Source organism: Dasypus novemcinctus, chromosome 15, assembly GCF_030445035.2.
Source record: "Dasypus novemcinctus isolate mDasNov1 chromosome 15, mDasNov1.1.hap2, whole genome shotgun sequence".
In the NCBI taxonomy this organism is placed as follows: Eukaryota; Metazoa; Chordata; class Mammalia; order Cingulata; family Dasypodidae; genus Dasypus; species Dasypus novemcinctus.
In genome coordinates, this window is record NC_080687.1 from 11,629,286 (window position 1) to 11,656,700 (window position 27,415).

At 44.4% G+C, this 27,415-nt stretch overlaps 1 long non-coding RNA gene across 3 annotated transcripts; it reads right to left on the reverse strand.

Moving 5' to 3' along the window:
• Positions 1–7,017: 7,017 nt before the first annotated feature.
• On the reverse strand, positions 7,018–17,024 carry LOC131273574 (uncharacterized). 3 transcript variants are annotated; one of them, XR_011645791.1, is made up of 7 exons: positions 16,847–17,024; positions 15,968–16,123; positions 9,641–9,711; positions 8,600–8,658; positions 8,167–8,203; positions 7,881–8,008; positions 7,018–7,267 (listed from the first exon to the last, which is right to left on the reverse strand). It is a non-coding gene; the product is annotated as an uncharacterized lncRNA (long non-coding RNA). The 3 variants fall into 3 exon arrangements; XR_011645792.1 differs by lacking the exon at positions 8,167–8,203; XR_011645790.1 differs by lacking the exons at positions 8,167–8,203; positions 8,600–8,658.
• Positions 17,025–27,415: the final 10,391 nt, after the last annotated feature.

The window sequence follows — 27,415 nt, forward strand, 5'->3', positions numbered from 1 at the left end:
AGTAGACCATTCTCATCTGTGTTGGGTTATCTTTAGATACTCAGACATATAATATCCTATTTCCCTAACTGTCTTAATCTCCATAAGGGCAGGAACTGAGCATTCTTTTATACCAGGGGCTCACATTACTATTTGTTAATCAAATGGACATAACCATGAATCCATTGTGTGAAATCTTAACAATTTCATATGAATGTCTTTGTCAAAGAGTCTTTAGTGTACAAGGAGCATAAACCTGGTCAGCCAAATCCAAGTGAAAAGAGACTGGAACCTCACAGAGCCAGTGGTAGAAATTTCCAAAGAAACGGTGACTTGCCTGGGGGGAGGGGACAACTCTGGGGAGGATTCTTCTCAGTCTATCACTGTTTGCATCTGCTGTCCTCCTTAGCCACACTCTAGGCATCTCAGACCATTTTGTTCATTGCCTCTGCGTGTGTGCATGCGTATGTGCATGCATGTGTGTGTGTCACTTAGGTCTTCATTGTCCCAGTTCTGCTGTCCTTCCATTCTTTGCTCTGAAGATCAGCTTCTATATAGTTTCTGCCCTTGTGACTGGTTTTCCCAGGGCTTTGGTTCAATCCAAACATCCCAGACTCTACATCATCTGTCCCCTAGGCTCCCCCTAGCTAATGACTCCTGGAAGAGAATCTTTGGCCTGCCTGGGGTTCAAGCTCTTCCTCAGGCCCAAAGAGCTTCAACCTGGAGGGGTCAAGACTGTGGGTCACTTAGGTCAAGCCAAAAGGGAATCATACACAGAGCTTCAGGGTGCTTGTTCTCGCTAGTAAATTGCATTGACACTGATTGGTGTTTCATCCACCCTTTGCCATGTGACTGTTCCTCCCATAAAGGAGGAAGACATATATTTTGTCACCCCTTGTCTCTGAGTTCAGCCATGTGACTTGATTTGGCCAAAATAATGAGTTGGAAGTGACAATCCTAAGGTTATACCACAAGAGATCTTGTATGTTGCTCCCTTGTGCCTCTTTAATTGCCACAAGGAGGACATTTCTAGATGAACCTGTCCCAGGAAGAGGGGGGACATGAGCAAAGCTGAATCATCCCAACTGAACTCAGCATATATCAGTTGAGTATCAGCTGACCATCAGCCAATTTGCAGATCCATGACAATAAATGATTTTAAGCCATTGAGTTTTAGGGTAATTTATTATTTGACAATTTTGTGGCAGTAGCAGCTGATACACCCTTTTTGCTGGAACTTCCCCACAACCAAGAAACATGCTCAAGTTTCTCCCATCTTAAAAATATATATATATATATATATACACAAACTCCCTTTTCTATCTTTGCAACTCTCCTATCCATTGCTTGATCTCCCTCCTTTACCTTCACAGGAAGTTACTGAAAAGAAGTCTGTGCTGGTTCTCCTTCCCGTCTGCCTGTTCACACTTTATCATTAGCAGCAGCAGTATTAGATTAAAATTTTAAGCACATACAAAAATAGCGCAAAAAGTGTAATGAACTCCTGTGGACCCATTACCCATCTTCAATCGTTATCTATTTTTTGCCATTCTTGTTTCATCCTACTGCCTCCGTTCCCAACTGCTCCTGTCCTTTCTTTTCTGAAATATTTTAAAGCAGTTCTACACATCATCTCATTTGCTGAGAATATTTGACATTAATTATGTGATTACACAAATCCATATACATATAAATACATACCTACATATACATAGGTATATACATTTCTCTTACTATTATTCTAATTCTATTATCATACCCGGTGTGAGTACTCATTTAGTACTCACACACCCTCATCCTCAGCATACTCATCCCCAACCTCTACTCCAGCTTCTGTGAGTTGTGCCTCCATCTGCCCAGCTGCTCAGGACACAGATCTGACTGCACCTCTGACTTCTTCCCTTCTCTTACTTCCTTTCCTTTATTGAATTAGGGGGTCACTGTTGAAGTTCCCCATCTTCAGCACATCCAAAGAAAGTTCTGCTCTTCTAATTCCCATGGTCTGCCATGATTCCAGTCATTTTACAAGTTTTTTTTCCTAATCAAAAATCAGATACATAGTGTGACAGGAATGAATGTGGTTGTGGTAGTAAGTGGACAAGATATCTCAAATGTGGACTTCTCTGGAACATCTTCACTGCATGGTCCCTTTTATCCAAATTTTATTCTTCTCCTCCAATGTTAACTTCCTCCTGATTGGTCCAGCACAGTCACAGTGGTTAGCGAGGACCATTGTCCTTATAGGTCAAACAACCAGGGCATCATTTTTGAAATTGCCTTTAACTGAAAGAAGCAGATCCACCGACTCTGTTTCTACTTTTATAGACGGTATGTTTGGTAGAAAGATCTTTGAATTGGGCCCCACTTCCCTCTAATTACTTGAGTATGACTTTAGGCAGCTCTTCTCCATATGAGTTGCCTCATCTGTAGAAGAAAGGAGACCCTGCCTGCCTTCTTCTCAGAGTTGTTGTGGACACCAGATGAGTTCCTGGTAAGTTATTTAACCTCACTGTACCTCAGTTTCCTCATCGGTCAATTGAGGATAATAGTTCCTACCTCACAGGTGGTGAGGATTAAATGAGAAAACTCATGTAATGATGCACATAGCACAGTACTGGCCCAGAGGAAGGGTCTGGTCTCGCTCCTCACCAACCTTATCATGATCTGTGCGCACACCTTTGTCCACTGGGAAGTGCCCTACATCTCTAAGCTATTACACCAGGTTCTCAAATATTGGCCCACATGAAAGGAGAATGAATGGATGAGGACTATTACTTTGACCAAGGTCAGCCCAGAACAAACTGGAAGGCCGCACAGGTAAGAAAAATTCCCTCTACTTTGCTTCTGGATTGAGCAAGAAAGAGGGTATCCCTTGATTCTCAGGCCTGAGTCACTTTCTCAGTATTGCTGCAGTTCCTCAGGAAGCCCTTAGGAATCACTGCCTGATCACCCAGGAAGGACAGGTCCCCCAGACTAGCACCTCTGTCCTTGTCCTCACTCCCAGCAGCACTTTGCCAGCAGTTTCCTCATCCTCTCAGCATCTGTTCTTTGAATGTTCCCCTAGATGTTCGTTCATCTGGACAGCGTTTATACATGGTTACCAATTGCCTTCTTGTTTTCAGCTCTTCATGCAATTCCAACCTGGCTCTAATTAGCCCTGCTCTGACTTGGTCTGCTCATCACATTTCCCTACAGCTGTAATTGCCCGGGCACGGTACCACCAGGGGCCTGTGCATAATCACTCCCATCCACTTCAAGTCCATTTCTGCCTGGATTAGCCAGATTCCATCTAGTTTGCGAGGCCTAATTGCTCTCTGATTACCCACAGGGTCAGACGCTGGAATGTGCACAGCATTTTCATCTACAGCACAGACAAGATTTTTTATATTGATCATTTCTTTCTGCCAGCTTTTTTTGTGGAGCCATCAGAAATACCCAGGCAGAAGGGGCATGACTCCTTTAGGGAGTCCTTGCCCTGTTTCTGAAGGGCTTCTTGGTTCACTTCACAGATAGAATCCTTTCATTTCTCTTCCCTTCTGCTGCCTCCATCTCGGTCCCAACCGCCATCGTCCTCTTGGGTCTACCTGGTGCGGTGTATCCAGGCTAACCGTCTTCCAATCCAGTCCCCTACGGGATCCTTGGAAATGTCAGTCGTCTCTGGCGTCCCATGTCCCTTCCGATAGGGTACCAATTCCTTTCTCACCCCTGCAAGGACTCAGAAGAGCTGGTATCATTCCCAGCCCTGTTTCTTACTTCTTCCTGCCCGCTTCTCACCACTTCCTGCTCTGTTTTCGTCATTTCCGGCCAAGTCCGCTCCCTTCTGTGTGACCATGCTAAATCTTTCAAGTACTCAGCTATTCCCATCTCTCATTCACCTTCAGACCTTCCGTAGATTTTTCTTGGCTTGTGTCAACTCCTAGGTGACAGCCTAGGGGGCTCCCTTTCTTGGACGGCCCCAGCAAGCCAGGCTCCCTGCCTACCCTGCTCTTCTCTTAAGGCACTTTGCAGTTGTTGGATTACTCTTTCCTGATAGTGCCCAGCTCTTAAGGGACAGGACCACAGTGTATCTCCCTCACCACTGATTTCTCAGCATCTAGCATACTATCTGGCATGCAGTCAGTGACAAGAAATATTTCCTGACTGAATCAATACATTTTTTACCATAACATTTTACTGTTATGAAGCAGCAGGAGTAGTAGTGGCAGGTTGGGGGCATTTTCCTTGAACAAACATTTATTGGTCCTGATAAGATCTTTTAGGAAACATTAATCTTGGAAGTCAACAAAAGACTTTATTATTTCCTAGCACACCAGTGATCTTTTGTTTAATTCTCTCACATGCTTCACCAGTCCCCAGTTTTGTATGACTTGGCCTTGAAGTACAAGAATCCCCTTTGCTCCCCAGTCATTTTTGTCCATTTTTGCCCAATTCTTGAAATATATCTTCTCATTTGGTCCTCCCTTGTCCCTGTCTCCTTCCCGCCCAGTATTGGCAGCCGGCGCTGCCCCTCCTTCTCCCCTTCTCTGTCTTCCGCCTAGCCGTTATCTAGACAGCCCACACTTTCCCCTTCCCCTTCCTTGCTCCTAACCTCTTAGCCAGCTTACTGTCCAGTAACCGCCTACACAAGCAACAGCACCCGCCGGCACCAATCAAGTCCCTTTACGTATCCCTAGACCCTATAAAACTATGTCCCCTTCAACAATAAAGTAGACTTGTGCCTAGACCTTGTCTCCGTGGTGTTCTTGCTTGCACCGCGCGTCCCCCGTGCCTGAGCGGAGAGAGCGAGGGCCCAACGGCTTCGTGCCGAACCCCCTCCTCTCCTTCGACTGCGAGGCAGCCCCTGTCCGGAGAGCCCGCCCGGCCAACCGCCGACCCTCCCGGAGGCCCGCCGCTGCCCGCACTCCCTCGAAGTTTGTGAAGTGGATATTACTGTCCCTACCCATAGATGAGGAGGAAGCATCTCCTACAGACTGGCTGCTGACTGGTGCCAGGGCAGGGCTGATGCTTCTGTTGACTCTGTCTAATGGACCTCACTACCTGTCCATCATCCCCAAGGCCCCAACCCTCTTATGCCCTCATTTTGTCTCCACATATGTGGGTTTTATGTGAATGTGTTAAGTGTTCCCCTTACTAATATAAATGGAGGTGTTTATTTCTTAACTACATCATTCCATTTTAGAGTGAAATCTCCACTGTTCTGAAGGCTAGAGAATCATTTTTGCTGCTTTCTTTATAGCACAGTGCAGCAGCATGTCAGTTTTTAAATCTTCTTGATGATATCAGAAAACATTTATGCCACAAAAGCATAAACATGAAACTACCATATGACCCAACAATCCCACTTCTAGGTATGTTCCCTCAAAGAATTGAAACAGATATGTGTACACCAATGTTCATGGTAACCTTATTTATAATAGCCAAAAGGTGAAAACAATCCAAGTGACCATCAACAGCTGGATGGATAAACAAAATGATATATCCATACAACGGAATATTATTCAGTCATAAAAAAATGAAATTCTGACCACCCAGATCAAGATGGTAGAGTGAGATGCTCCAGGCCTCATCAACTCACAGAACATTTGAACAAACCAGCAAGGACTGGCAGAAAGGTCTTTCTCAAATCACCAGAAAACAATAAAGGATTGCAGTAAGGTGAGCATGGGATCAAGAAAAAAACAACTTAAAAAACACACACACAAAAATGGTAATATCTCTAGCATCCTTTCTGTCCCATCTCTGATCTCTTCACTTGGTTGGTGTGGAACCAGAATGAGTCCCTGCTCCCAATGAGGTCAGAGCAAACTTTGTGTGCTTTCTAGGGTACATGTATGGCTGGGCCAGTCTGTCTGGTGGTAGCCTAAGGAACTAAACCAAGATACTCATCATGGGCTCACCCCTCCAGAACTTGCCCTGCATTTAGATGCAGCTCACAGTGTTCTCCTCCGGAACATAGCTGGAGAACATAGTAGCTACCTGGGGCAAAGGATTGCTGGCTGTGGGACATATAGTGCAATGCCTGGGTCCATAAGGAAATACCATTTCCTAGGAAAGAGGGGACATTTGGATTCATGTAAATTGGGGAATTCCTAGGGCCATGTGTGCATGCCCAGGTCAAGAGGCATGTGCAGAAAGGACCAGGGAGGACCCTGAGCTTTTGCCTTGAGCTATTCTATAAACTCACTGTATAGTAAAGCTATAAAGGAGAGAACCCACACAGGCAAATCCAGCAATGACTGGGAAAGGCATTTTCTTTTTTCATTTTTTGTTGTTGTTAGCTTCTGGAATTCAAGGTAAGCTCTGTCATAACACTAGTTGGATACAAGCTTAAGGAACAGACACCTCAGAGTCTAAATTCCAGTCATAACATGTTAAAATATCAAAATGTCCAGGTTTGACAAAAGAAAACAAAGCACACAAAGAAACAGGAAGCAGTGGCCCATGTCAATAAGAAGATTAAAGCATTAGAGACCATTGGTGAGTGGGACCAGACTTGGGACATATCACACAAAGACTTTTTAAAATGGTGCTAAATATGCTCAAAGAACTAAAGGAAAATATGGGCAAAGAACTAAAGGGCATTAGGAAACTTATAGATGAACACAAAGAAAATATCAATAAAAAGAAATCTTGAAAAGGAATCAAACAGAGCTGAAAGCCTCAATTAACAGAAGTAAAAATTTCCCTAGAAGGAAGGGTTCAACTGCAGACTGAAACTGGCAGAAGAAAGGACCAGTGAATTTGAAGATAAGACAATTGAAATCATTGAGTCTGAGGAGCAGAAAGAAAAAAGAATGAAGAGAAGTGAATGGAGCCTGGGGATCTTGTGGGACACCGTCAAGCATAGCAATAGACACACTGTGGGAGTCCCAGAGGAGAAGATAGGAAGGTGCAGAGAGAATATTCAAAGAAATAATGGCTGAAATTTTCCCAAATTTAACAAAAGACAAGAACATACTCATCCAATATGATCTATGAACTCCGAACAGGATGTATTAGTCAGCCAAATGGGTGCTGATGCAAAATATCAGAAATTAGTTGGTTTTTATAAAGGGTGTTTATTTGGGGAAGGAGCTTACAAATACCAGACTATAAAGCATAATTTACTTCCCTCACCAAAGTCTATTTCCACATGTTGGACCAAGATGGCTGCCAATGTCTGTGAGGGTTCAGGCTTCCTGGGTTCCTCCATTCCTCAGGCTTCTTTTTCCTGGGCTCAGAGTTTCTCTATTCCTGGGGCTGGCTTCTGTTTCCTCTGTGAGCTTACTTCCTGGGCTCCAGCTTAAGGCTTCAGCATCAAAGTCCAACATCAAAACTCCAATATCAAAAACCCTTAACTCTGTCCTTTGCCATGCCTTTTATCTGTGAGTCCCCACCCTTTGGTGGGGATGCCCTATGGCACTAGAGGTTTACATAATTACTTAATCAAGTAAACGTATGAATCCAATATAATCTAATATACCCAGAGGAAAAAATCAGTTTTTTTCTCTCCCCTTCCCCTCCCCCCCCACCCCTGTCTGCTCTCTGTCCACTCGTTGTATGTTCTTTTGTGACCACTTCTATTCTTATCAGTGGCACCAGGAATCTGTGTTTCTTTTTGTTGTGTCATCATTCTTGGGCAGGCTGCACTTTCTTTCACCCTGGGCGGCTCTCCCTACAGCCTCGCGCGTGGGGCTCCCCTACGCGGGGGACACCGCTGTGTGGCATGGCACTCCTTGCGCACATCAGCACTGTGCATGGGCCAGCTCCACACAGGTCAAGGAGGCCCAAGGTTTGAACTGCAGACCTCCCATGTGGTAGGTGGATGCCCTATCCATTGGGCCAAGTCTGCTTCCCAAATATTTTAAACTTGAGGTAGGTTCTTTCTCCCTTAGAGCTTCCCAGATATGGGTTTGTCTTACCCCAAAGCCCATGTCCAGAAGATCCCCAGGCTCTATGTTGATCTGACTGGCCGTGCAAGACAAAGGCAGTCCATTCCGTTCATTCCTTTCTGCTGGTCTTTGGGACCAGCTTCCTTCATGGTGGAGAGCTGTGTGGAAAGGGGATGGAGAATGGAAGGGTTCTTGGGACAACTAGGACAGTGTTTGAGAACTTGCTGGATGTATCCTGGAAACCCATTTTTCTAATTTATGTTATGAAACAAGCCACCCCCAGAGTCTAAAAGGACCTCTGTTAACATCCACTTACCAATAAAGAGGAGAAAACAGCTTATCTTGTTAGTCTCCTAAAATAGGGTTTGAGCAGATGGAGAAAACAGCTGCTGACTCCTCTGTCTACGTGTCCTGTCTCCTCCCTACTTCCAGGCAGAGAAAGGATCTGGAAATGGAAAATGCCTTCACCCACTTGCAGCTGGAATGGGATGAAATATTCCAGTAGGCTTCTCTCTTTTCCAGACCTTTTCTCATGCTGTTCTCCATTGGAACAAATTTCAATGGATATTTCCTCTACCAAATGTGGAAAAAAATTTGGGGTTTCATTCAAAGTTTCCTCTCCCCCAAAATGATTCCTCTGGCTGTTGGAAGATACACACTGCATTGCTTTGATACCTGGGGGAGGGGGAGCACAAATATTCCCACAAAGTGTTGTCAAAACCTTCCACCACAGACCTCTAGGAGCCCACCTGTGGTGTGCAAGGTGGGCTTCTTATCCATTGTGGCTGATGTGCAAGTCTGGAAGAGTCTGGTTGAGACAGAAATTTGAGAACTTGAGTTTGGAACTCCAGGTGATACTTAAAGACACAGCCAGCTCTCCTCAGATCCGTTTACATTTCTGACGCTTATCACTGCCACCTCCCTTCTGGGAGCCCCTGCTCTATGGCCCACACCTATGACTCTAGCAGAGGTGTCCCCTCAGGCTACAGGCGCCTCCCCCTAGGCGGGTGAAAGGGTCTTGGGTGCCTAGAGTTGGCCCCCTCCTCAGCCCTTAGCCAGAGGCTGAGGTGGGAGTCCCCAGCAACTCTGCCAGGAGCTTTGCTCCCGCCCGGGTCCTGAGCCCCCCACTCCTGAGCAGTTCCCTCCAGGGAGCACTCACTTCCTTAGTAAACTGCCTGCACACAAATCCTGGGCTTAGATTCTGCTTCTAAGGAACCCAGAGTCAAATTACTTAATAAGGTTTATTATGAAAACCAATATTCCTCTACCTCTTCCAGCCCCTTCCAATTTCTTTTTCTCCAGAAGCTACCATTTTACATTCATTTTAGCTTATTTTTTTCTTTTGGTATTTTCCTTTACATTTCTAAATAGATTCTTCTAGTGCTGCTTCTGATACTTCTGTTTTAGGCATTTTGTATTGGTTTTCTGTTGTGGAGTAGGAGAATTCAGTTCTCTCTCTCTCTCTCTCTCTCTCTCTCTCTCTCTCTCTCTCTCTCTCTCTCTCTCTCTCTCTGTCACACACACACACACACACACACACACACACACACACACACCAGCCTTCTCATATTGAAGAGTCTCAGATTTAAGATTAAACACCCATTGGAGCCCTGTGCACTTGCGTGGGGACTGGAAGCTGGGCCACTGCACTGGGGAGCCCCAGTGTCTTTAGGTCTTTCCTTTTTGCCTGGTCACATTCCCCAGGTTTCTGCAGACAGCATGCTTTGGCTACTATTATTCCAGAAGCTTTGTGGAGAAAGAGACTGGGAGTTAAGGGCCCAAAGTCTTACCTCCAATTGTTGATTGTGACCTCTTTTCCCATTGGAATTGTCCAGCTTTCCGCAAGTACCCATTCCCCTGTCTGCAAAAAAAGACTCTGTAGACCTGGTATTCTGCCTTCACACTGTTCTTAGATCAACCAGTCCATGATCACACCCGCAAACTCCAAGAGGGACTGGCTCTTTTAAACATCCCTGTCTCTCAGTTCGTGGAAACCTGTTTCAATCATGATTTCACTAATGGTCTTTCATAGACTGGGATTACCACTTACTCAGTTATCAAATCTTAGTATCTCCTGGCTTTCCAATTTTAATGACCCATCAGAATTCTGGCACCATTCCCCAAAGAGCAGCAAACCCCTTCCCCTCCATTTCTAGACTTGTTGATAGTTGGACACCCTTTTTCTCAGAATCTACATCTGCAGATCCATCCTTGGAAGTAACGGTACCCTAAGCTGCTTCTCCAGAGGTTGAACAGACTGAATCATTCAAGAATTATTCCCATGTTCCCTGGACAGCTCCCAATAACACCGACTTGTCTGTGGACACCAGGCTTATTGGGGTCTCTCTGCTAATTGGACTGAATCCTGCTTTCTAACCTTATTGGTCCTTACCACATCTTTACCCAGGCTGCCTTTTTCTCTCATCTTCATTTTTCTGTTTCCTCTGACTTAGGTTTTTCTAGTCTGAAATGACTTAAGCAATCTACAAAAACCACTGTGTATTTTAGTGGAAAGCTCAAGAGTCAGATTCCAGCTTCTAAAGAAGTTTGTGACTCTCTCTTCTCTCCTGGTTCAGAAGAGCTCTGAAACATGAAGTCAAATGATTGGGAATTAAACTGGAGGAGTAACCATCTCTGTGCACGATACATGGGCAACTTTCTTGCCTGGAGCTGCCTATGTGTGGGGCACTCAGGAAGTTCACAGAAACCCCCAAATTCTCCATGCTTTGCTCTAAGAGGTAACTTGGACTGTGAACAGTTATCACCCAAACCACCAGCGTCATCACCAGAGAATGACAGGTGTTCCAGTGAACGCTTCTTCACAGCTGTCTGGCATTGAACGTGATTCTGTCTTCTCAGGGGAAATTATGCAGTGGCCAGATGTGGCTTTGGGCCATATTTTCCCCGAAAGTTCTCTGATGTCTATGCCATCACAAAAAATATTCAGACTGCAAACCGAGCAATTTGTGTTATCACCACTGCTGTCCTCATTCCACCATCTAAAGATGCATCAGCACCAGTGTCCCACGTGCCTCTCAGTTGGCTTCCTTCAGGCCTTACGTCTTGGTTTGCTTTCCTTATTTAGCATTTACTAATTATTCTCTGCATTATATTTTCTCTTGTCAGGCACCTGGTCTCTCAGTCCCTCCAACAATATGTTCAACATTTGGTTCAACAGATTTTGTAGGAACAATGACAACAAGAACCTTCGGAGATGACTTCTTAGACCCTGCTTCACCCCAGTCACATCTAGGATGCCTCTGAATCGCTCAGCGATGAATGAATATCATTTGTCTTGATCAATAGGAGGAACTGACAATGTCGGACATTACCTGAGCCCCATTCTTGGAAAACAGTAAAGGTCAAAGAAATTCCCCTTCCTTTTGTGTTGGAGAGAACCACTTACTACTGGCACGGCTTTGCCGTCCCCTTGACCTGCTCAGCCCTTAGACAGGGTGCTTCCTCACCCTAGGCACCCGCCCTTATAGAAGCCAGATGGAACGTGTTCCTCAGACCTTCCATCCAGCTCACGAGATCACACCACGGGATCGGCCCACCCTAGGGCTTGACCACTCCTAACATCCTCCCCTACTTCTTCACTAACCTGCTCTTGCCTCTTTCATTCTGACCTCTCTCCCTTATTGCAATGCTCCCTGCCCTCCTCTCAGTAACTCTTGAATAAAGTCCCTCCTTACCAAGTAACTGTCTGCAGTTTTTACACTTTTCTAGAGGAAGGCAGGATAAATGCTGGAGCTGGACAGGCTGGAAGTTTGCTCTCAGTCCACCATACTGCCGCCAGTGTGACTCTGAGCAAATTTTTTTCTCATAAAAAAAATGAGGACATAACAGTACATATTGTGAAGAGTGACGTATTGCATGCATAGGGCTCATTTGGCTTCTTTCTGAAGAGGGTGGATTGAACACAAGCATTTACTTCTGCTTCCTTCTGAAACCCCAGTGAAATGACGGTAAAGATGTTTTTCAAAAGGCACAACCCAGAAAGACAGAACACAAGATGAGAGTGAAGCAACAAAAATCTGGACTCTGGAAAGTGCAGTGTTGGAATGGTAACTGATTCTGCGGTATCAAGGAGACAAGAAGAGACCTAAATGAGTTAATACAGGTAAGCAATTGGAGGGGACAAAGGCGGTGAAACTATTTTGGAGACTTATAGGCTGGTAGAAAAAGAAAAGGGAGAAAATGACCTAAATCCACAGATTTCCTCAAAAGGACAGATAGAAGTTGGTAACAGGTAGGAATGGTATGTGGAGGAATGTGAATAAGACTAATTTAGTCCTAACTGAAAGCAAATTTGGGAGAGTTGGAAGAGGGATTATCTTAACATAAAGAACCAAAGCAAAGAAGTCGTGTTAAAGCTATATGAAGCTTGACCACCATTCAATGCTGGACAGGATTTCAGGCGGGGCACCCTTGAGGAGAAGCGGAAGCAGTGTGGAGTTGATATCATCGCCATAATTCATCGCGTGCTTTCTCACTGACTTCCACGGACCCAGCCTCCTGCCTGGAAGCTCTTCCTGCCTCAGGGCCAGGATCTAGACGTAGTTAATCTTGGATGGGGGAACTGTAGGGCGCTGGATGCTTGGGGGAGAGGAGAGGAGGAGAGAGTTTCACTCAGAAGGAAGGGAGGCTTCAAGTTGACTGTCCAATTTTGATGGAACCATTGCCCTGCCTCACAAGTGTGAATGTGCTCTGAAGCCCGTGTTGCTCTTGAAAAGAAACCACACAGAGCCACCTTGTGGTGGAAAGAAGTCGCACATCTTTCAACATAAATACTTTATTGGATTTTATCAGACATCATTAGCAGGTGTAAATACATCTGCATACTATTGTACCCTTAATTCCTCCCATATGGTCGGGCAGCATTCTAAAGTGGTCAGCAAATGTTTACAGCAATCTACACTTGTTCCACTAACACATTTACCACAGGTAATTAACTTAACTGCCTGATAAAAATGTAATTGGCGTGTTGTAATGCTAGCTATTGTCTGAAAATACTTTGGCTGACAATTACATCAGCTTCTTGGTTATCTTTATAGGCATATAATCATATCCAAATTTGATCAACATTTTGTGACTTGATTAAAGCAAATGACCAGATTAGATAATCAGGACCCTGAATGGATTTATTATTTGCCTCAGTTATTTGGTTTGGATTTTTATATTGTTAGAAAATAATAGGAAATGAGTCAGACCACACTTGGATGCTGTCAATTGCTGTGCAGCCACACTCTCTATATCAAGGTAAACCTAATTCATCAAGATAACACAAGGCTTTAGGATGGCAGTGTGCATACTCACAGTGTATGTGTTGCTTCTCCTGGAAAAATGAGTCATTTCATGCGAGCCTCCTATCACATTGCAAATGGCAACAGCAACGACTGAGCACTATAAGACCACATAGAGCCTTACCTCCAGGGGTCCAGGAGAAACTTCCCAAGACTTCCCAAGATTGCCGAGAGCCCCTCCCTCGGTATGGATTGTCTACTCCTCCGAGTGCTATTGTCACCTGCATTACACAGGACTTGTGACAAACAGCTTGAACAGCAATGAAAAGCTCTGTTGAGTTGCATCAGGTGTAACTGGTGATGCAAATGTACCTTCTCTGGATACACACTTCAGCCTTCGAATGAACAAATTGCCTTCTACCTGAGCTCAGTGGAACCTCCCCTCTTGAACACTCATTGTAAGAGATATGTGTCAAAAATGTGATGGTTTTTAAGGTTTTGTTTGTTTTTTAATCACTCCACCAGACATCTGTCAGCATCCTCTAGGAACTTCCACTGATTTGAGTAATGCCTCAGCAGCAGCCTGCCTAGCATTTGGAGAATGAGCCCTTTAGTGGCCTATATTAATGAAAGCCAAGCTCAAGGCCTCAAACCAATGTACTGATGAGTCTCAGCATGGTGTAGACATTTCCAGGTTCTAAGTGATGGCCCCAAATCCAGCCCAGGGTAGGGTATTCTGCTACGAATGGCTTTGGGCATGCCCCTGGAGTCTGCTAGGGCAGAATTCAGTTTCACTTTTTTTTTTTTTTTTAAAGATTTATTTATTTATTTAATTTCCCCCCCTCCCCTGGTTGTCTGTTCTTGGTGTCTATTTGCTGCGTCTTGTTTCTTTGTCCGCTTCTGTTGTCGTCAGCGGCACAGGAAGTGTGGGCGGCGCCATTCCTGGGCAGGCTGCACTTTCTTTTCACGCTGGGCGGCTTTCCTCACGGGCGCACTCCTTGCGCGTGGGGCTCCCCCACGCGAGAGACACCCTTGTGTGGCATGGCACTCCTTGCGCGCATCAGCACTGCGCGTGGCCAGCTCCACACGGGTCAAGGAGGCCCGGGGTTTGAACCGCAGACCTCCCATGTGGTAGACGGACGCCCTAACCACTGGGCCAAAGTCCGTTTCCCCAGTTTCACTTTTAAAACTGTCCTTCACCTAGTATGTCCCCACCCTCCACACTTGTCCAGTCCCCATTCCCACGCCAACCCCATCTTTCCCCAGGGGACACAGAGGCACCTGCCCAACTCCAGTCACCAACTCCAGGGACCACTGAGCCGTCTGACTTCCTGCCACGGCTTGCTAGCCTTCCACATGTGTTAACCCCAGGTTCTGCTTGTCTTGGCCTGTTGTCTAATTGTTTCAGGTATGCTATGTAACATCCAGGTCTCTCCAGCGAGGCCACATGTGCCAAGAAGGCAAGTGGGTAGAAAGTACTGGGTAGGTAGGATTCGTTCCTTCTTTCAACAAATACTTAATTCATGCTATGTATCAGGCATTGCTATGAGCAGTCACAAGACAGCATTGAACAAAACAGCAGGAAGCCCTGCTTGCATGGAGTTTCTCTTCTAGCAGGAGAAGATGGACATAAACCAAATGAATATATCACTTTTAGATGTAGGATCTGAAGCCTGGTCCAAGATCCCCCAGGAGTCCGGGGGCCAGTGACAGAAAGAAAATCAGAATCTTCAATGATCAACCTCTGTCAGACTTGCCAGCTTTCAACTATGCATTTGCACACATACATTAGACACCATGTTTGCAGATAAGTACAGGCTCTGGGGAAGTCTGTTTGGCAAGTAACCTCTTAGGTAATCCATCTTTAATCTCCTAAAATATGTATCATGTGTCCCCACTGGGGGGCCTGGATTTAAAAGTGGGTCTTGGGGATGCTGAGGCTGCTTCCAGCCACCTGATATGCTTGGCCACACTTACCGCAACAACTGTGGCCCCCGTGGCAGGAGGAAACCAAGGAGGGCATTTGCTCTGACAATTCCAAATTACCCTTAGCAAACACAGTTCACTTCATAGAGCAAACAGGATCACCCAGTCCACTTCTGGAGTGAGAGGGAAAGAACTCTACCCATCATTAATGTTTTACTACCTTTCTCAAAAAGTGTAACCTTTAACCCCCAAACAAACTCAAACCGAGGCCAAGGAGGGACAGCTCCTGGGTGAGTTCCGGGTGCAGCTGTGTCCCTGTGCCAATCCTGTGCCTGTCTTTCCATCCGGGGAAATAAGTAAACAGAGAGATAAGCTCTTTAAAGCACATGATGAAGCAGACCCAGGATTTCCAAAGCGGAGATCTGAGCGATATGCGGCTCTCTGGCTGGGCCTTTGTAGTAACTGGTGGGAAGTAAAGTCTTCCGCAGCCTGGTGGCCTTGCCTCGAGCTAACTGCAGAAAGGCTCTGATTTATTAGGCCTCGCAGTAGCTGACTAATTGGTGGGCCTGAGGGATGGCAGCTCAAGGGCTGGCGGGCTCCAACGCCTTGTCCAGCTTGGTAATGCTCAGAAAAGCACTCAGTGAAGGAAGAAAACCAGAAACCCAACGACTGCCAGGAAGAAGAGAGCAATGAAGTGTGAGACGTCAGGGAGGCAACCCAGGGCCCTGAGCAGCGCCAAAAACCTCACCCCCAGCCCGCCTCCTGCCAAGCAAATGACAGGCAGGTCCCTGCAGACTTGTTTTTACTTGGGACTAATGCGGATTTATTTGTGCACTAAGAAGTTAGTCCTTAGCAGCCCGTACAGTTTGTTATCCGCTAGCTAAAATTAGCTCAGGACTAGAATTGACTGAGGGTTTTAATTCTGTTTTTTCCCAAAGGTCTGACCTGGCATGTGGTGTTTGCTCCAGGAGAGCTGGAATTCCTGCAGTTGGGGGGAGGCACGCTTTTGCTGTCCACGTTGGTCAGGCTTTGCGATGGCTTCTAGATGATCATTTACTGTGGGTTTAGCTTCTTTACTGTCAGTTTCGTTTGCTGTGGGCTCTAGGAGGGAGAATTTGTGATGTAATACATGTGCTCATTATAAATTTTCTGATATAGAAGGTAGGTGACACAAGATTTACAAATATGAATCAACTAAATTCCACATAGCCAACCGATTCTCACAGAATGCCTCCAGCCCCTGATTGCTGAACTCTTGCCTCTATAGCCTAACAATAGCAAGTGTACTTCCAACATATGTTGTTGGCATTTCTGTTTAAGAGTAACACGAAAGTGAAACAACCAAAACTTACGTCAGAACTTTATCAGTGCCGTGAGTGATTTCTTTTTAAACGCTGGAAGAATATATCTTCAATTTTCAAGCTATTCACTATTTAACGACTATGCATATGATACACTTCATATTAATTTGCATCATTAACATTTTTTCCCCATCACACTCTTAAGTCTACTAGATAGTCAACGAAACAATAAACCCAGCCCTGATGTGTAGTGTTTGCTGATTTCTGTGGTGTGAATACCCACCACTGTCTATTTCAAGCTATTAACTTGATGCCACGGCCACAGACATTAGAAAGTATCCACCCTACAGCTACTTTAGTCTAAATAGCCTGAAGAACATATATATCAGTAAAATGGAGTTTTAAAACAAGGAAGGGATACGTTTTGCGTATTTACGACCTTGTAATTTATTTGTTACATTATATAATTTAGTTCTTAATGACTATGCTTAGTGTCCAGCTCGGAAGCTCCCCGAACTTTTACCTCTGGGAGGCAGCCACGGCACGTCACTGAGCGGCTGACTGAGACGGTGGCTGTGACTTAAGAAAAGCGGGTTCTTCCCTCACGCTTTCCGAGAGGCCGCGGCTCCATTTCTCAGCATCAGCCACCCCCACCCCGCCCTGGGTCCCACGTCCGCGCCCCGCCTGCGCTGCGCCTGCGCGGCTCACCGCAGAGCCCAGCGCGCCTGCGCAGACTCCGAGGCCGCCGCGGGCGGGAAGCCGAGCGCCGCCGTGACGGCGACGGGCTGGCAGCCGTGGGAGGCTTGGGAGGAGAGGGCCAGCCGCCGGGATACACCTAGACAAACAAGGCGTCACCTTTAAAAGTGTTTCATTCTCTCTCTCTCAAAACGCTAGCCAAAACCTTGAATTACCGACAGATCATAAAACTCTAATTCGAATTTCCAAGGACATAGCCAAGGACATGTACTAATGATTTCTGCATGTTGTAATAATGTTCTCTCAAGTGACTAAAAATGTCAGTTTCCCTGTGTGAGTAACGGCATTAGTCCTTTGGTTGGTCAAGTGTGCATTTTTTAAAATTCATGGGATCTGATTGTTAATGACAGTAACAGGTCTTAAAAGGTCTTAACATTCAAGAGGGCCCATTGGTTTAGAAATGTAACAAGACAAAAACATTGTTTCCATCTCCCGCTTATTTGCTTGTCTACTTTTCGGTTAAACCACAAGCCCCATTTCCTTTTAGGATTGTACTGGCCCTGCTCCCACCTTCCAGTTCTGCAAGGGCTAGCCCAGAAAGGAAATATCATAGACTGAAACTATTCTCTTCTCAGAAGAGCCCTCGCCTGTAATCTCTTTGGAGAAAAAGTTTTTAAAAAAATGAATTAACTTGAAGCCATCCTAGAGTTTTGACCACTGAAACCTGCTCTTTGAAAGATACCACAAGAAAAAAAATGTGTTTAAATAAACATCTTCCATTCGGGATAGATACTTAATAATAGGATGAACAAGAAAAAAAAAAAAACAATTCTACCAGAAACTGTGTGGTCTTAAGAGGCCTGACAAAAGTGGGTAGACTCACAATCTCTTTTCTTTTGGCAGGGGAAATATCAGTCTTCAGATACAACCATCTGTTTCCCAAGAGGGACCTGGAGAAGTGAGAATGCAGGCGGCCCTGGCTGAAACAGAGCTGTCAGCTGCAGTTGGAATAACTTCAATGCTAACAGCATATGTACATTCTAGTTGACTCTGCTCTTTGTGCCCAGGTGGTGTGTTGACATAACTGCTTTGCTGGTAAGCTCTTTTGACGACACATGCATTTCAGATTTTGAAGGAGGAAGCATTCTGTGTTGGGCTTAATTGATGAGTTTTAAATGCCGCCTTGTTTCCAATAATCTAGCACTCAGCTCATCTTGTAAAAGGTTAGGTTTAGGGTGCCTGCGCCCAGGGCCAAGAGTGCCCATGTCCCCCACTGGCTCAGGGAACCAACCCACCTGAGTTGTGTCCTCACTCCCTCTGACCACCATCTCCACGCTTGTCCTGCCACCGTACCCTAGCAGTCCCTTCTCTCCTGTTTCCGAGGAAGTTGTAAGTCCTAAGACCATGAAACCTTCTACTGCTTACTCCTATTTCCCCCACCTCCATCCCAAGCCACACATATAAAATGCGATGTTTGAACCCGAGACTCTTTTATGAGCTTATGCAGGTGTCTTGTGTTCAACCACAGTCAGGAGGTTTTTCTTTAAACAGGAGCAGCCCATTTCCCTTCTGGGCTTGGTAGCTGAGGAGGGGGCAGGGTGAAGTTGGACCTCCTTCCCAGAACGTAGCACTGACTAAAACCTCGGGTTTTATTAGCAGGGACACTAGCTGTGAATACTACAGCACATCATTCATTCAGCTAGAAATTACTGACCAAATAATATTTAACCTGAAGTTCAAAACAGTCCTCTGAGTGCATGCCGGAAATGTCTAGATGATGGAAGCAGTTGAAATAAAATTCCTATTGAAAAACTTCCATCTATATTTTAACCAGATTTCATCTCTGAGAATAAAGTTACATAGTATAGCAGCAGCATAAATTAGTAAAAGCACAGGAAGATATTTAGAAAGAAACTGGAAATTTCTGTAACCCTTCCCAATCCTGTGATTTGGGGAGATGATGGATGAATTATCCACCTAGTCTGATCATCTGGAATTGAGAGCACTTCCTTTTTATTTTTCTTTTCACCTTTTTATTGGGGTAACGCATGTATACACACACACACACACACACATATATAACATAATATTTGCTATTTGAATCACTTCCATGTGTACAGCTCAGTGCAGTTGACCACCATCTCCATGCTGTGCTACCATCACCATCACTATCACCATGCTGCGCTACCATCACCATCTCCGTGCTGCGCTACCATCACCATCTCCGTGCTGTGCTACCATCACCATCTCCGTGCTGTGCTACCATCACCATCTCCGTGCTGTGCTACCATCACCATCTCCGTGCTGTGCTACCATCACCATCTCCGTGCTGTGCTACCATCACCATCTCCGTGCTGTGCTATCTTCACCATCTCCGCGCTGCGCTACCATCACCATCTCCGTGCTGCGCTACCATCACCATCTCCGTGCTGTGCTACCTTCACCATCTCCATGCTGTGCTACCATCACCATCTCTGTGCTGTGCTACCTTCACCACCACCCATTACGAAAGCTTTGTCATCACCCCAGAGACTCTGTACCCATTAAGTCATAACTCTCCGTTCCCCCCATTCCCAGCCCTGTCACCTCTAATCTACTCTCTGTCTCTATGAATTTGCCTATTCCAGATATTTCATTTCAGTGGAATCAGACAGTATTTGTCCTTTTCTGTCTGACTTCTTTCTCTCCATGTGGCAAGCATTTTTAGGATGCTAGTAATAGGTTTAGGCAAATATGGCTGTGATTCCTGGTAAATGGCTCCTGCTCCTTGTTATTCTCAAGGACAAATACTCCCCCAGATGACTGGGCATACAACAAAAAAGGAAATTTAATTAGTATTTAATAAACATGGATATGAATGATAATAAGTATTTCACAGCAATATGATGAGTTTGATAACATATCTATAGGTTTGATAATTGGCCTGAGAGCCAAAGAAAAATAAACCTTCATATCAGTGCATATGTTTGTAATACAGAACAGAGGACCCTTCCTCTTGCTACGTTTCGGGTTTTTAAAGCATAACCTCATACATTTGAACATATATATATAAATACATATATAAATGTATTCATGTTCCCAATTTATAGATAGATAAATTAGGACAGGGACATTTTTAGAGTGTTGAATATAGGGGAAATGAAGTTACAGAATTCTGTGGTTGAGCTGAAAGAAGAACCTAAATCTCTGAGTCCTCAGTTCCGGAACTGCCCCTCTGCCCCCTCAGGGCCCTTGGAGACGGTCAACAGCACTGCTCTGAGCGCCGTCCACAGGCAGGCAGGCCCGGAAGGAGCATGGCCCAACCTCCTGACCCTCCTCTCTGCCTCAGTGGAGGAATCTGAGGTGAGGAGGGTGAGGAGGTTTGGAGACAGTTATTTGTATTCCCCTAACTCCTTGAAAAGAGGGGCACAGAAAAGACTTGTTTTTGATCATTGTAGGTGAGATAAAGAAGAATTTTATCCCTGTAATGATTGAGAATTATTTGCAAATGGTTATGTCTGCACATACCGGCTAAGCGCAAAGAGGACGACCATGTGGGGAGCGGGAGGCAGAGATCCTCTGATGCCAACGTTTTAAAAAATCTTTCAACAAATATATGCCTACTAATACATTCTTACGTTCCTCGTCACTAAGACAGTGGAGTAAAGTTCTTGTAGGAGTCCATTTTAACTCAGTGTTAACTAACGTAACAACAACGACAGTAAAAATAATCCAGTGGCCATTCCTGGAGGACTTTCTGTCATGGGGCACTGTGCCACGGACCAGCAGGATACTCTCTTTGCCTTCGTTATGCGTACAGTTTCCAGCAGAAACAAGTACGCGGGCCTCTAACTCATCATTTACGTGGAAAGCGCAGAGCCACGTGCAGTGGCACATGGAAGGACAGGTGTGGCTGTTCCATCCCCCCGGCTGTGGGTTCCAAGATGTCAGAGTAGTAGCTGGAAATCGCCAGTCCTCGGTGGGAGTGTTCACGCAAAGAAAATAGCAGACGCTCCAGATCAGACGAGCTGGCATGTAACTGGCCTTGTGGGCTGAGAATGATTTCTATCCATGGGAAGCATCGACTAATGCGCTCTGCCCTTTCTTGCCATTTTACCATCAAATGTGGATTCATTTCTGAGCACCGGACTCAGAAGGAGAAATGACAGTTGGAGCAGGCCTGCAGACCACCCACTGCTCTCTTCATCTCTCTGAAATCAGGTCTTAAGTGCAAATTGATGACCCTGTGTGCTGAAATCAAATCCAGGGAGTACAATTATGAGCAGACTGTCTTTTCAGTGACAGTAGCACCCTTAAAAGTTCATAAAAATACAAGCACATGGAATACAACCTCACTAGCTCATTTTCCTCTTCAACTTAACCTAAATGATCAAAATCACTGAAATCAAATTCAAATGTGTTCTTCAGAGGTAACTAGATTTATTAATTTGCATTAAAAAAAGGTGGGGTCACCATTCTCTGTTCATTTTATTTCTCCTTGCCATAATTACATAAATTGACTTTAAAACAATTATTTTACAGATGTGTACGGGACGGCATCTGTTGTCAAAACAAGAGACTATTGCTTTTCGTATGTGCATCCACGGAGTTCAACAGAAACAAGGAAGAGGAAGCGACAGTGACACGGTAAAGGGAGGCCGGCTTATTAGATGTCCTCTGGTAGAAGATTGCAGGCGGAGGGGGGAGGGGGGGCGGGGGAGGGCAGATTACTAAAACCTTCTCCGTAGCTACCTATATTTGACTTTGGCACCTTTTTAAAAGTCAAAAGAGGCATTTGCAGGCAACCATAAAAAGTCATTACATATGCAGAACAATGGAAGTTCTCCGGCATCTGGGGAAGGAAACACATCTGTCTTCTGTCTATTTCTTCCCTGAATGTCTCCCTGAATCAACTTTTATGGGGGTGGGGGAGGTGGGAGGGTGTCGTAAATATCCCATTCTCCCTGGCTCCGGGAGCTAACAATGCCCCCTGTGACTCTAAACACACCCTGCTGCATTCAGGAGAGGTGCACTCAAGCAGGCCGACATCTGTGTGACACCAGCGGCCGGTGCGGGCCGCAGGCCAGCTAATCACGTGACTGAGAGCGCCAAGAGGTGGGCCTCAGACAGTGAAATAAAGAGGAGGGGAAAAGCAAGACTAATCTCGTTACAAGGAAAGCACAGAGAGACGCTACTTTTACATAGCGGCTTAAAACACGCCTGTTTTCCCAGGCCTGGGGTCACCTGTGCAGCCGCCGCGACCGGCTGGCTTCCTGAGCAGTTGTCTTGGGCCCCTGCATATTCCAGAGCCATGGAAGCCCCACCAGACCTTTAGAGCATTCTTTTTAAGAGAAAATAGACATGATTCCCCATTCCTTAAAAAAAAAAAAAGGTCTCTTCATTTTACTGCTCCAAAATTTTTCTGAAAGAAGTAAGTCTTCCAAAGATTTGAACAAAAAGTCAACTTTTGCAGGTCTCCTTTAGCTTTGAGGACAGAAGAACTTACACTAAATCTGAGGAAATCACTAGCTCAGCAGTTCTCAAAGTGTGGTCCTGGGGATGCCAAGGGGGCCTGAGGTCCTCCTTTTTCCAGCTACATATCTGGGTGAAGCTGGATTTTCTTGCATACTTCAACCCAAATAACACCTGGTAAACAGACATGAGAACCCAGCTATTAAATAGATTGTCAAAAAAGAAAGCAAGATATTAAAGAGATAGGCAACAAAAAAAAAAAAAAAAGAGGAAAGCAATGCTCTTTTTACTGTTTTGTTGTTTTGAAAACAATAGTTATTTTTGATCAAAATGTTAGTTAGGTTGACATGTAAAGGGTTTATTATTTTTAAATTCATATTTTAAAAAGTTCTCAGTTTCCAATGCGGTAAATATGGGTAGATATAACCCACACAAACAAAAGTTTTTTGGGGGTCCACCATAATTTCTAAGAACGTAAAGGGGTCCTGAGACCGAAAACTTTTAGACCTGCTGCACTAGGCAGACTGAAAAAAATTTCACTGCAAACATAGTTCATTGCTCTAAACCTAATTTTGAAGATGGAGGGCTGATTAGAATGTTTGGATAACAATAGGAATTTCCTTCAAACTGCTCCTAAAGCCCTTGCAGACCAAAGCCTTAACTTAGCCTTTGATCAAAGACACTTGAAGAATAAAGCTCTGTAGAACCCCAGAGAGGCCAGAAAAATGGCACAGACAAGAGAAGTCATTTGCCGAAGAAGGACCTTCCACGGACACACCCCCTTCCCTCCAGACCCCAACACCTCCTCAACCCCTGGCAACCACTGATCTGTCCTCCACTTCTAAAATGTTGTCATTTCAAGAGTGTTGAGGAAATGGAATCATATAGTGTGTAATCGTTGGGGATTGATTTTTTTCACTCAGCATCATTCTCTGGAAATCTGTCCAGGTGGTTGCACGTATCAATAATTTGTTCCTTTTTATTGCTGAGTCATATTCCATGGTTTGGATGTACCAGTTTGTTTAACCATTCATCCACTAAAGGACATCTGGGTTGTTTCCACGTTTTTCTCTAATAGATAAAGCTGCTGCAGCATTTGTATATGGGGTTTTCTATGAACAAAAGTTTTCATTTCTCTGGGACAAATGCCAAGGAATACAGTCTCTGGGTCATATGGTAGCTATATGCTCAGTTTTTAAAAAAAACAAACTGCCAAACTGTTTTCCAGAGTGGAGGTACCATTTTACATTCCCACAGGCAATGCACGAGTGATCCAGTTTCTCCACATCCTTGCCAGCTTTGGAGGTTGTCACTATTTTTTCTTCCAGCCTTTCTGAGAATTGTGAAGTGGTGTCTCATTGTGATTTTAATTCACATTTCCCTAATGGCTAATGATGTTGAATACCTCTTCATGTGCTTACTTGCCACTTCTATATCCTTTTCAGTGAAATGTCCGTTCATCTTCTTTTCTAATTTTCTAATTGGATTGTTTGCTCTTTTACTGCTGAGATTTGAGAGTTCTTCATATATTCTGGGTACTATTTCTTTGTCAGATATGTGGTTTGTGAATATTTTCTCTCTATCTGTACCTTGTCTTTTCATCCTCTTAATGGGGTCTTTCACAGAACTAGCTTTTAATTTTGATGAAGTTCAACTTGTCAATTTTTGCTTTTATGGATCATGCTTTTGGTGTCATCTAAGAAGTCTTTGCCTAGCCCTAGACCACAAAGATTTTCTCTCTTTTTTTTTCCTAGCAGTTCTATAGTTTTACATTTTGCATTTAAGTCTGTTTTAGTTTGCTAAAAGCTACTGGGAGCAATATACCAGAAATGGATTGTCTTTTACAATGGGAATGTATTGTGTTAGAAGCTTAGAGTTCTGAGGCTGTGAAAGAATCCAAATCAAAGAATCAATAGGAGATCCTGTCTCCCTGAATCGAAGCTGTGGGCCATCAGGCACATGGCAGCGTCTGCTCATCTCTCCCTTCTCCTCTGGGCCTTGCTGCTGGCAGCTTCTAGCTACAGTGGCTTGCTCTCAGCTTCTGTGTTCCTGGGGTCTTCTCATTCAGCTTCCGGGTTCCTCTCTGTCTCTGCAGCTTTTTTCTGTGTCTGCAGCTTTTTATTCCTTTATTTAGAAAGGACTTCGCTAAGAGGATTAAGACCCACCCTGGTTCACACAATCTAATCAGAGGCCCTTCACTGAAGTAACTTAATCAGAAGGTCCCCGTATAATAGGTTTACATGCATAGGATTAGATTAACGCTAAGGACATAGTTTCCTGCGGTCCACAAAAGCTTCAAACTGCCACAAAGTCTACCATCCATTTTGAGTTAATTTTTACATAAAGTATAAAATGTCCAATTGCTTCAGGACCATTTGTTGAAAAAACAGTCCTTCCTCCATTGAATTGCTTTTGTACCTTTGTCAAAAATTAGTTGTGCTTCTTTGTGTGGATCTATTTCTGTTACACTGATCTCACTTCTGTTACACTGATCTCTGAGTCTTTCCCTTCACCTATACCACACAGGAGTTTATAAAATGAAATTTGAAATGGGGACAATGATTACCTTGTGAGTATTTATTTACTGAAGCCAAGAGCCTAGTCAGATTAGTTAAAACATGTACATGTTCTTGACATGTTTTCCATTATTGCACTTTTTGTTTTTTCTTGTATCCATACTTTTCTCCTGGTTCTGCCTCTTTGTGTGGGTTGCTTTACCTCTCTGAATCTGTCTTTGGCTTTGATATGGGAAAGAATGGCCCATTCTTTGCAGTTTGCCTTAATACCTACTCTCCAGGAGGGTCTGGGAGCTGATGGGAGATTCTCTATAAAGCAAGTAGCACAGTATCAGGCATGCAGTGGAGGCTCAGTGCTCCCACCTTTATTTCTCACTCCTCAGTGTCATTCTGTTACTTAAGCTGCTAATGCGTGGGATTGTGCCATTATATTTCTGCAACTTGCTCTCGTTCCTCAAACCCAGCACCATGTTGAGCGGTGCATACCTCTTTTGTAAGGATCCAACATGCATTTTTAATAAATGTTAAAAACCTAGAAATGCATCCTAAACTGAGGTCTCTTGTTTATTTTGAGGTATCGGGGCCAGGGATTGAACCCCAGACCTTGCATGTGGGAAGCCACCACTCAACCACTGAGCTACATTGGATCCCCCGAGTTGACCTTTTTGCTTGTTGTTTGTTTTATCTTTGTTTGTTTCTAGGAGGCACCAGGAACTGAACCTGGGACCTCTCATGTGGGAAGTAGGCACTCAACCACTTGAGCCACATCGGCTCCCCTAAACCGACTTTTTAACTGGCTGATGGTTGAAATAATCCTTCTTTAAAGGGCTCCTCTCAATGTTTAAAGCAAGGAAAATCCACAGTGGCCTCTAGAGGCAGTGCTTGCAATGATGGCTCCATCATTTCATCACTCAAAACAGTCCCCTCTCCCTTGCCCTACATACACACATCCAAGTGTAAAAGAGGAGTTTTATTCTAAGTGTCTTTTTTAAAAAGGGCAATATAGTTTGTTTTTAAAAAAAATCTGTCTCAATCTTCCCCCCTCCATGTGGTACTATTTTCTCCATTTTATGTACTCCCTTCACAAATAATTATGAAACCTAGACACATAGATGTACATTGCCAAACTGGCAATTCAGCAAAAAAAAGCACTGCTGTATACACGTTTAGACGTTTTACTTCTCATATATCTCTAGCTTCCCCAATGTCCTCACCTACTGTTCAGCAGATAGTGGCTTTACAATTATGTCCATGGCAGCTGTTTTACAAGTTATATATTTTTACCTATAGACAAGGTGAAGGAAATTATGTTTTCCATACAAATTTTTTTAAAACTCAGTAATTTATTTATTTATTTATTTGTTTATTTCTCCCCACCCCCTTGTTGTTTGCACTTGTTGTGTCTGTTCATTGTGGGCTCATCTTCTTTTTAGGAGGCACCAGGAACCAAACCTGGGACATTTCTTGTAGGAGCGAGGTGCCTAATTGCTTGAGCCATCTCCACTCCCTGCTTTGTTGAATCTCTCATTGTGTTTTCCTGCTTGTGTCTCTTGTTGTGTCAGTTGGCCATGTCTTCTTTAGGAGGTACCAGAAACCAAACCTGGGACCTCCCATGTGGTAAGCAGGAGCTCAACCACTTGAGCCACACATCCACTTCCCAGTAACTGACTTTTTAAAAAAATTTAATTTGATTTTTTAATTATCTATTTCTAAAGTTAATAGATCGCACAAAACATTACATTAAAAAAACATAAGAGGGGAAGCAGCTGTGGCTCAATCAGTTGGGCTCCCATCTACCATAAGGGAGGCCCTGGGTACGCATCCCCAGGTCTCCTTGTGAAGGCTTGTCTGCATGCCGCAGAGAGCCGACTCAGCAAGGTGACGCAACAAAAAGGGAGACAAGTAAAAGCCCAGAAGAGCATGCAGCGAATGGACACAAAGAGCAGACAACAAGCAAAGCACAATGTGTGTGTGTGTGTGTGTGTGTGGAATAAATAAAAATACAGACCAAAAAAATAAAACATGAAGTTCCCATATACCCTACTCCCCCCACCCCACCCCCATTATTTTTTTAATTGTATTTTTAAAAGATACCTAGATCACAAAAATGTTACATTAAAAAACATAAGAGGTTTCCATATACCCCCCATCCCCCCACCCCACTCCTCCCACATCAACAACCTCTTTCATCATTGTGGTGCATTCATTGCATTTGGTGAACGCATTTTGGAGCACTGCTGCACCACATGGATAATATTTACACTGTAGTTTACACTCTCCCCCAGTCCATTCAGTGGGTTATGGCAGGATATTTAATGTCCACCGTCTGTCCCTGCAATATCATTTAGGACAACTCCAAGTCCAGAAAATGTTCCCACATCATATCTCTTCTTCCCTTTCCCTGCCCTCAGCAACTCCCATGGCCACTT